This window comes from Rattus rattus, chromosome 17 (genome assembly GCF_011064425.1).
Source record: "Rattus rattus isolate New Zealand chromosome 17, Rrattus_CSIRO_v1, whole genome shotgun sequence".
Lineage (NCBI taxonomy): Eukaryota > Metazoa > Chordata > Mammalia > Rodentia > Muridae > Rattus > Rattus rattus.
In genome coordinates, this window is record NC_046170.1 from 46,558,281 (window position 1) to 46,567,684 (window position 9,404).

The following is a 9,404-nucleotide window of genomic DNA, read 5'->3' on the forward strand; positions in this document are numbered from 1 at the left end:
CCGTGACACACCTCTCATCACATTTACAAGTAGGATACTTCAGAGACTCTATTAGTGTGGATGACAATACATGAGGCGTTCTCAAACAAAAACAAAAAGGTATCCCTTACAGTTCGTGCGAACCCCAGATAAGCATGCAGTAGAAGGTAACCTCGGACCTAGGCCCCACGCTGTCTGATCCAGAGCACTAGGATTGCAGTTGTACCCCTCGAACACCACAGAACTCACCTCCTTATCAGCATCTCAAGCTGCCTCTTAAAACACATATTTACTAGAAGATACAGTGTCGTACACAACCTTGGTCTTTCTTCTACTGTCCGATTATTCCAGGTTACTTTTATGGTGTCTGAAGCTGTATGTTTTAACCTGTCCTGCACTGCCCTTGGGGCGATGGCAGCTAATTCCCCTTTCTCAGTTTAATAAGACATTTTATTAAGTATCTTATTAATGTTCATACATTCATATAATGTGTTCTGATCCACTCTGCCCCCCTATTCCCTTCCCTCCAATTTCTACCCTCCCTATTTTCCCCTCCTGACTTTATGTGATCTTATAAAAAAAAATTTAATGGTCCATTTAGTGGTGCCTGCATGGTGTGAACCATTTACATGGTGGGTCTCTCAGAGGCCCACGTCCATGAAGAAAAATCATCCCTCCTTCTCCCAGTAACTAACAATTGTCTATTTCTCCTCCAATAGGAGTGTGACTCCGAGAGAACCAGCCCGGTCTATACTGGGATTTGGGCCTGTTTCATCTTGTGCAGGTCTTATCCATGCTGTCTGAGCCGCTGTGAGTCCATATGTACGACTGTGCTGTCTGAAAATCGTGTTTGCTTACAGACGCACGCACACTTCCTTTGGCTTTTGCAATCTTTGCCTTCCTGCTTTTGTGATGATTCCTTTGCCTTTGGAGAAGGATGTGTGATAGAGACATCCTGCTGAGAGCTAAGCACTTCTTGGTCTCTTCACATTGACCAGTTGTTGATTTCTGTCTTGAGCACCATTTTCTCTGATGGGGACTGAGAGATGCACTAATTTATTGGCATAAAGAAAATAATTTAGGAGGTAGTTCATCACTACATATATTTAACAGAATAATAATAAGTTCTCCCACAGGGCCTGTGACACAGTCAACCGCTGCTTTGTTTCGTTTTGTTGACCCAGTTAATGGCACTGGGTATGGAGCCAACCTTACAAAGTAGGCTTTAAAGGCACTCAGAGAGTGGTTGGTTACTCCCATAATATATAGGCCATTATTTTTCTCATAGGTATATCTTCCTAGGTAAGTGTAGCTCACTGATTCACATCTGGGTAAAACTGGTGGTTTTTCTCTCCTAGTTCTGTCCTTCAAGTCCTAAAGAAACTAATCAATGAGATGAAGCCTCCAGATCAATATCTAAACCAGTACTGATTTCTCCACGTCCTGTAACTCAGATTTTGTGATATTTTCAACAATAGGGCCTTTTGTTGTTAGTCAGTTATTAGCTGATTTTGTTTTTGAAACAGGGTCTCTCTATGTAGCCCTGGCTTGCTTGGAACTGGTTATGCAAACCAGGTTGGCGTTGAACTCAGAGATCTGCCTACCTTTGCTTCCTCGGTGCCAGGGCTAAGTGTGTATGCCACCACACCTGGCAGAGATAGAGCCTTATAATCAACTTCAGGAGGGTAGCCAAGAGCAATCGCAAAGTCCTGTAATATTTGGGAGGGGGGCACCTGGGATCCTGTTGACCAACGACTCAAAAAGAAGTAACCCATCCTTGACACTGGGCTTTTTATTTGATAGCCAATGGTGATTGGGGGAGAGGTAGTATTCCCTCATTATTCAGTAACTCCACGAATACTCCTTTTATATATGTGTATGTAGAGGAAGCTTTTACAGTAGCAAGTTTCCATCTGATGTTTTCAAAGGTTTTTGATGTTAATGATCTTTCCCCAAACTTCCTCCTCTACCCTGCACTCTTCCCTCCCTGACCCATTTAACCCTTTCTGTTCCATTAACCCCTTTCACCTACATTCCAGCCTCTGAAATCCACCTCCACAGCTCCTTCCCTGTATCCTGTCTTCTTTGGGTACTCCAACATAAGGACACCCATTAAAGAGTCAAAGCCAGAGTCAACGTAAAAGAGAGCACATGAAGTATTTTCCCTCAGTGGTTTTTTGTTTTTTGTTTTTTTTTGGTTAGGCAGCTACTTTAGGTCCTGTTAGGACAGGACTCACACTCTATCTGTTTTCATTTAGTTCCAGACTATCACAGACCTTGTGGCTCTAAGCTGAACACAACGGTCAGGATTCTGACTATGGTGGTTTGAATAAGCTTGGCCCCTAGGGAGTGGCACTGTTGGGAGGTATGGCCTTGTTAGAGACAGTGTGTCACTGTTGGGGGTTGGCTTTGAGACCCTCCTCCTAGCTACATGGGGGCCAGTCTTCTCCTGTTTGCCTTTGGAATCAGATGTTGAACTCTTAGCTCCTCCTGCACTGTGCTTGCCTGGATGCTGCCATGTTCCCACCTTGATGATAATGGACTGAACCTCTGAACCTGTAAGCCAGCCCCAATTAAATGTTGTCCTTTATAAGAGTTGCATTGGTCATGGTGTCTGTTCACAGGAATGGAAACCCTAACGAAGACACTGGACAACTGGACCATCCCAGGAGAAGGAATTTAAGTGTGTGGCCCAGGCTGGCCTTGAACTCGTGATCCCCCTGCTTCTGCCACCTTCAGCAAATCCTACCGGCGTGCGCCACCACAACTGGCAGGAGAAGGAATTTAAACTTGAAGGTTGTTTTCCACTCTGAACTTGTAATTTTGTTTGAGAATCAGAACTTTACCTCTTAGATGTCCAAGGCTATGTCAGTCCAGCCACAGCCCGGCCTGTTGGCAAAGGCTTCCTCAGTGGAGTGTTTGCCTTGCTTCGCTCTCCTCTGTGTGTCCCACTGTCTTCCTTTTCAGATTACACATTCTCCAGAGGATCCTAAACTAGATTTTGCAATTGTTATACATTTGTCGGATGGATTCCCCCCCGCAATCTGCTGTATAATGAATGAAAAATGGCTTCCAAAGTGCCTTCAACCCCCATTTAACGCAAAAACATCATTTACGCTGGTAGACAAGGATGACTTATCTCTGCTCCTTAAAATAACTCATTTTAATAGGAGCAGAGTACTTGTCGTTTGACAGTCTCACTGAATGCCTTGCTAGTTATAGCCCTTGGCGGTATCAGAAGGGAAGAACAGCTTTCTATTTGAAAAGAATGGGCTGGTTTTTTCCCAACCCGAGCAAGTCAATAGGTTTTATTGTTTCACTTTCTCCTTGCCATTCATAATGAAGCTAAAAAAAGAAACAGTGGGGCTGGAGAGATAGCTCAGTGGTTAAGAGCCCTGACTGCTCTTCCAGAAGGACCTGAGTTCAAATCTCAGCAACCACATGGTGGCTCACAACCATCTGTAATGGGATCTGATGCCCTCTTCTAGTGTGGATGAAGACAGCTACAGTGTAGTTATATATAATAAATAAATAAATCTAGAAAGAAAGAAAGAAAGAAAGGAAGGAAGGAAGGAAGGAAGGAAGGAAGGAAGAAAGAAACAAAGAGTCAAGATCTGCCTGTGATCCCAGTTCTTGGAAGTGGGGCAAGATGATTAGGAGTTCAAGGTCATCCTCAACTTCACAGCAAGCTCAGTCTATCTTGGGCTACAAGAGACCCTGTCTCAAAGATGCAAAACAAAAGAAAAATGGGCACATTTTTGAGAAATATGAAAATAAGAAAAAGAATACAGTAGAGTACCAGTCAAACACAACCCTCAAGAAAGTCTTGCTGAGCTAGTAAATTAGAAGGAGGGACACTAAAACTTGAAAGCGGGATTGTGATATGAATCCCAGAATTCCGAGCATCAAATTCCATTAAGATGTTCAGATTATTTTATTTCGAGCCTGAGTATAAAGGGATGTGTTTTTTCTTTTGTTAAATTCTGAAGGATGAAAGGAGAAAAATAAGATCTTTCAGAGGACAGAGATGAGGCAGGGGGAGACCAACAGGTTACAGACCGCCCATTTGGAGTAACTGTTGAGGCTGGAGAGATGACTTAGTGGTTAAAGGATCAGTTGGTGGAGCATTTGCCTAGCACACAGAAAGCCTTGTGTTCCACCCCTAAAACCACACAGAAGGTCAAGGCATGAACACCAAGAGTTCAAGATCCTTCTCTGGCTCCAGAAAGAGTTTGAAGCTAGCCTGGGCTACTTAAGACCCTATCTCAAAACAGAAAATAAAGGGAACTGCTAGGAAATGTCCAAATATCTTCCTTATGGCCAGTCTGTCTTCTTTCCCATATTTAAACTCAAGTTCCGAAGGGAGATTTAGAAGTTGCTTGGAAATATCTCTCTTCTGCCAGTCTGTCTTCCTTCTCATATTTAAACTCAAGTTCCAAAGGGAGATTTAGAAGCTGTTTGGAAATATATTAAGTCAGGCAACACCACATGACAAATAGCAAATTAATTTGGAGCTAAAGATACAGAATTTTTTTTTTTTATTAGAGAAGCAGGGTGGGGAGGGAGAGTAGAGGGAGAGGGTCATTAAAGTTATTTTGTGGATTAGGCCAACCCAGGAGTTGCCTGAGCTCTTAGGAGAAATTATTTTAATGCTTTCATTAATTCTCCAGTTCATCTCATTGGTTCCATGGGCATCAAAGATATTTTCTCCGCAGCAAATATTTGTACGGGAGTGCTGTGTCAACAGTGAGAGGCTCTGGATTCCAACAAATAGTCTGATGCGTCTTGGGACTTGTAAAAGCTCTCAAGGCAGGGCCCGCCACACCCTGGAGAAGGCCCTTTGTAGCTCTCCAAACAAGCCTCGTGGGTGCTTTCTGTGGTGAAGATACAGGTCACAGGACCTGGGACATGGCTCAGCGGCAGAGCACCCCCTTAGCGATGGTGAGGGAGCCTGAATTCCACTGCTCAAAAGGGGAGAGGGATATTTTGGGGGACATCATAGAAATAAGTTCAGATTGTAATAGATACGGGTCTTAGATAATAAACCAAAGCTGAAACTGAGCAGTGGCTGCTGTTGCTGGAATTTTAGCACCTCTCTACTGTAGAAACCTCTGAGGTCTTATATCTTCATCCTAGCTTGGTCCCTTATGAGGACTCCTGAAACTCCGGGATCGAGTTCAAACTAGATCTACTAAACGTGAACCACGGCAGGGGAACTAGATATAAGGAGTGTATCCCATGCAGTGATGTGAAATCTGGGACCTGGGAGGTATGCACTGTGGAGCCCATCGACACATTAATCCAGTCTTCCCTCACGGGTCCTTAGACAAAGCCAGAAGTGTCGGCTAGGCCTTTGCCCCTCCCCCATGAGACAGACAAACAAATCTGCATTGTTCTGGTTACAGGAAGAATCGCTGAGCTCCCGGGACTATTTATGCCTATTTTCATCGCTCTCTGTCTCCCCAAGGGTTTCGTGAGGAGTTAGCTAGCTCTGAAGTCAGAATCTGAGCTTCTTATACTGCAGGTCTAAAGTCCTACTATTTGGAGTGTGGGTGTGGTTGTGGGTGCACTGCACATGCACTGGGGCTGGGGCCAGCGTCTCATGTCTGGTGTCCTTTTCAACTGCTCTCCACCTCATTTTTTTGGAAACAAGTCCTCTTCTCATTAAACCTGACCAGTGAGTCTGGTGATCCTCCCACATCTGCCCCTACAGAACCAGAACTTCAGATTCACATCGCCATGCTCAGCTCTGATGTGGGTGCTGGGGAATCAAACTCATATCTTTGTGCTCACGCGGCAAGGACTTAACCGACTGAGCCATCTTTCCTAGGCACGGATACTTTAAAGAACATTAAAGGCTTGGATTCTAGTGCTTCTGGACTTACCTCCAATGTAACTGACATCACCGTGTGGTCTTAAATAAGTCCCTATATATGTATATAGTATATATATGTATATATGTATATAGTATGTATATGTATATATGTATATAGTATATATATGTATATAGTTCATATATATGTATATATGAACACACAAGTGTACACACACACACACACGCACACACGAATACTTGGTACTGTGTTTGTCTCATAGTGGGCATTAAATTTAACAGTCGTGCTTCAGTGTCTTAGGGTTTCTGTTGCTGGGATAAAACATCATGACCAAAAGTCTCTTGGGAAGGGAAGGGTTTTGTTTTGTTTTTTGTTTTCATTTATGCTTACATATCATAGGCCATCATTGAAGAAAGCTGGGGCAGGAACTTGAGCAGGGCAGGAACCTGGAGGCAGGAGCTGATGCAGAGGCCATGGGGGATGGGGGTTGCTGCTTACTGGCTTGCTCTTCATGGTTTGCTCAGCCTGCTTTCTTATACCATCCAGGACAACTGGCCAGGGGTGGTATCACCCTTGGTGGCATGGGTACAGCCACACCAGTCACCGATCAAGAAACTCCATCACAGGCTTTCACTCAGGCCAGTCTGGTGAAGGCGTCTTCTCAGGTGCCCTCCCAAAATGAGTAGCCACACGGTCAACATCGGTATTATTTTGTGATGAAACTTGAAACTTCTTATTGGTCCAATTAAGGACCATCTACCCAGGAGTGGCAACCACCCACAATGGACTGGACCCTCACCATCAATCATTAATAACAATAATTTTAAAAAGCCCTACAAATTTGTCACTGGATGAAGGCATTTTCTCAGAGTTCCCCTTCCTGGATAACTCCAGGTTTTGTTAAACTGATGAAAAAAGAAATCAGTGAAACATGACGTAAGATAAGGACAAAGCCAACAGTAGATAAGCACCAAATAATTATGCTACTGTCTTCCTACGAGTAAGAGACTTAAACAGCAAGAGAACATTTCAAACTCAGACACACAGCAACTGTTGCCTTTTCTTTCCAGACCGAGAAACCCTGTCTGCTGCACATTTTACACAAATCGTACTTCGACGAAGGCCAGCGTGTTATTTTCTTAAGTTCTCATTTAAAGGTTTGTTTTTTCAGCTGACCGGATTTGTCACGGGCACCCTGGTGGCAGAAAGTGACAAGCTGTTCCTCATCCAAGGCATTCCAATTAACGCAGAAAGAAAACCCGAGGTTTTTCACGTGCCCCTTCTGTGAGTCTGACCATCTCAGCACGCCGCGTGGAAACCCTGGGAAGACAGCCTGCTCTGCAGCTTGTTTGTAAAACAAGCTTCTTGCTCTTCCAGGCTGGGAGGATTCTGTTTAGAGCGTGTACACTGTGAATCACAGTTTCAAAGGAAAATGACAGTTGCGGATCTCGGCCAAGACATTTGCAAGGCTGCATGGCTGACACAAACCCAGGAAATAGCAGAAAAACAACCAAAACAAACCCGGAGCCAAGTGCCTTGATGTAACCCAAAGTAACTGGAACTCATCGGGGTGGGGAGGACGGAGTAAACCATGTCAAGGAGCAGAACCCAGAGGTGGGATTGCTTTGATGAATCATGTAGCCTTGGATGACAAGTACCTCTGAGGCTCTGAGAGGATTCAGGACGCATCTTGTGGCAGTTCGAATGAGAAGCGTTTCCCATTGGCTTAGGTACTTGAACATTTAGTCCCCAGCTGGTAGTCTTAGGATTTCTATTGCGTTGATAAATTTTTTTTTTTTTTTTTTTTTTTCCCGGGGCTGGGGACCAGAACCCAGGACCTTATGCCCTAGGCAAGCGCCTACCACTGAGCCAAATAACCCCTGCTGATAAATCTTCATGGAAAAAAAAAGCAACTTTGAGGAGGAAAGGGTTTATTTCAGTTTACAGATTCACATTACAGCCCATCACCAAAGAAAGACAGGGTGGGTCCTCGAGACGGGGAGGGGACCTGGAGGCAGGAGCTGATACAGGGGCTGTGGGGAAGTGCTGCCCACTGGCTGGCTCCCCACGATTTGCTCAGCTTACTTTCTTTTACACCCCAGGACCATCTGAACAGGGATGGTACCGCCCACAATGAGCTGGGTCCTTGCATTTTCTCAAAGTTCATTCCTGTCCAACAACTTTTTTTTTTTTTTTTTTTTGCCTTATAAGAGGAGGCTTTATTGTTAATTATTTACCTTAATAGTCTCAGAAAGAACAGATTAGCTCAGTCCAACATGATTTGCAGTTTGCAAAATCTAGTGAAGCAAGTGTTCTGATTGCTAAGGATTTAATTTTGGGGCTTTTAATACTTAGCCGTCTAACACTTCGAACATAACCCAGAGTATTGCAGCAGCCCTCCTTGTCACGTTGATACCACACCTACCTCCCTTCATTTCGGAAATATCTTCATTAAAAATGATTCCCGGAGGACAGATTCCCTGGAGCATATAGCCACGAGGACAGTGCATAAAAAGAAAACTGAAAATAAAACTCTGTATGATCTATTAAGAAATAAATCTAATTATAAGCGCACTCGTAGGTTTGTGTGGAGGCTCTGGCGGAGTAGCTGAGAACAGCCAGTTATTTACAAGAAACACAAGCAGGAAGAAGGGTGCACCTAGCCCAGCAAGGACCTCAGAAGCCAAAGGTGTTCTCTCCTGTGTGGGCGACATACAAGAATCCATCTTCATCTTTTTCCTTCTTGTAAAGCTGTTCCACAGTTAGGCGGGACTGTGGGACTGTCTTGTCCACACACAGGAAGGTAGCCTTCTCGGAAGGAAACTGGATCCTTTTCATGAGGATCCACATGAACTGAGCCACCGTGCTGTGGGATGGGATCAAGTGCTTCCTTTTGTCAATGTCAACAATCTGAGAGCCAGAGACTTTTTCATGATCACTGGAACCCGATCCGGATGCTTCACTCTGATCTTCGCGGATTCCACGAATCTGTGTTCCAGCGAGTGGTCTTCCTTAAACATCCACTTCATGGCCGTAAGGAAGTGATGGAGCGGATGGAGCCCGCTCCTTGAGCCATGGACTTCCGGCTCCTTGAGCCACGGACTTCCGGCTCCTTGAGCCACAGACTTCCGGCTCCTTGAGCCACGGACTTCAATGAAGCAACCACAACGACAACAACTGAGGCAGAGGCGTTGGTGGCGGCAGCAATGACTGCTCCTCAACACAACTCTTGCTTGTGTCAAACTGATATAAAAACTGTCCATCGGGGTGATGTTGCCCGGCGAGTTGTGAGACTTTTGGAGGGTGTGATTTTGCTGGGAGAAGTATTTCACTGGTGTCCGGTATTAAGCGTTTGCAATCTTGTCCCATGTGATAGTTTGAATGAGAAGGACCCCGATAGGCCCATAGATTTGGATATCCCTCAGGAAGGGGCACTATTTGAAAGGATTGGGAAATGTGGCCTTATTGGAGGAAGTGAGTCACTGGGGTGGGCATGGGGTGGCATGGAGTAGGGGCTGGGTTCTGAGACTTCAAAAAGCCCATTCCAAGTCCAGAGTGTCTTCCTTTGGATCAGGACGTAGTTATCAGCTA

General features: G+C 44.8%; 1 pseudogene; it reads right to left on the reverse strand.

The window, feature by feature from the left end:
* Positions 1 to 8,489: 8,489 nt before the first annotated feature.
* LOC116886574 lies at positions 8,490 to 8,892 on the reverse strand (annotated as a pseudogene).
* Between the last annotated feature and the right edge of the window lie 512 nt (positions 8,893 to 9,404).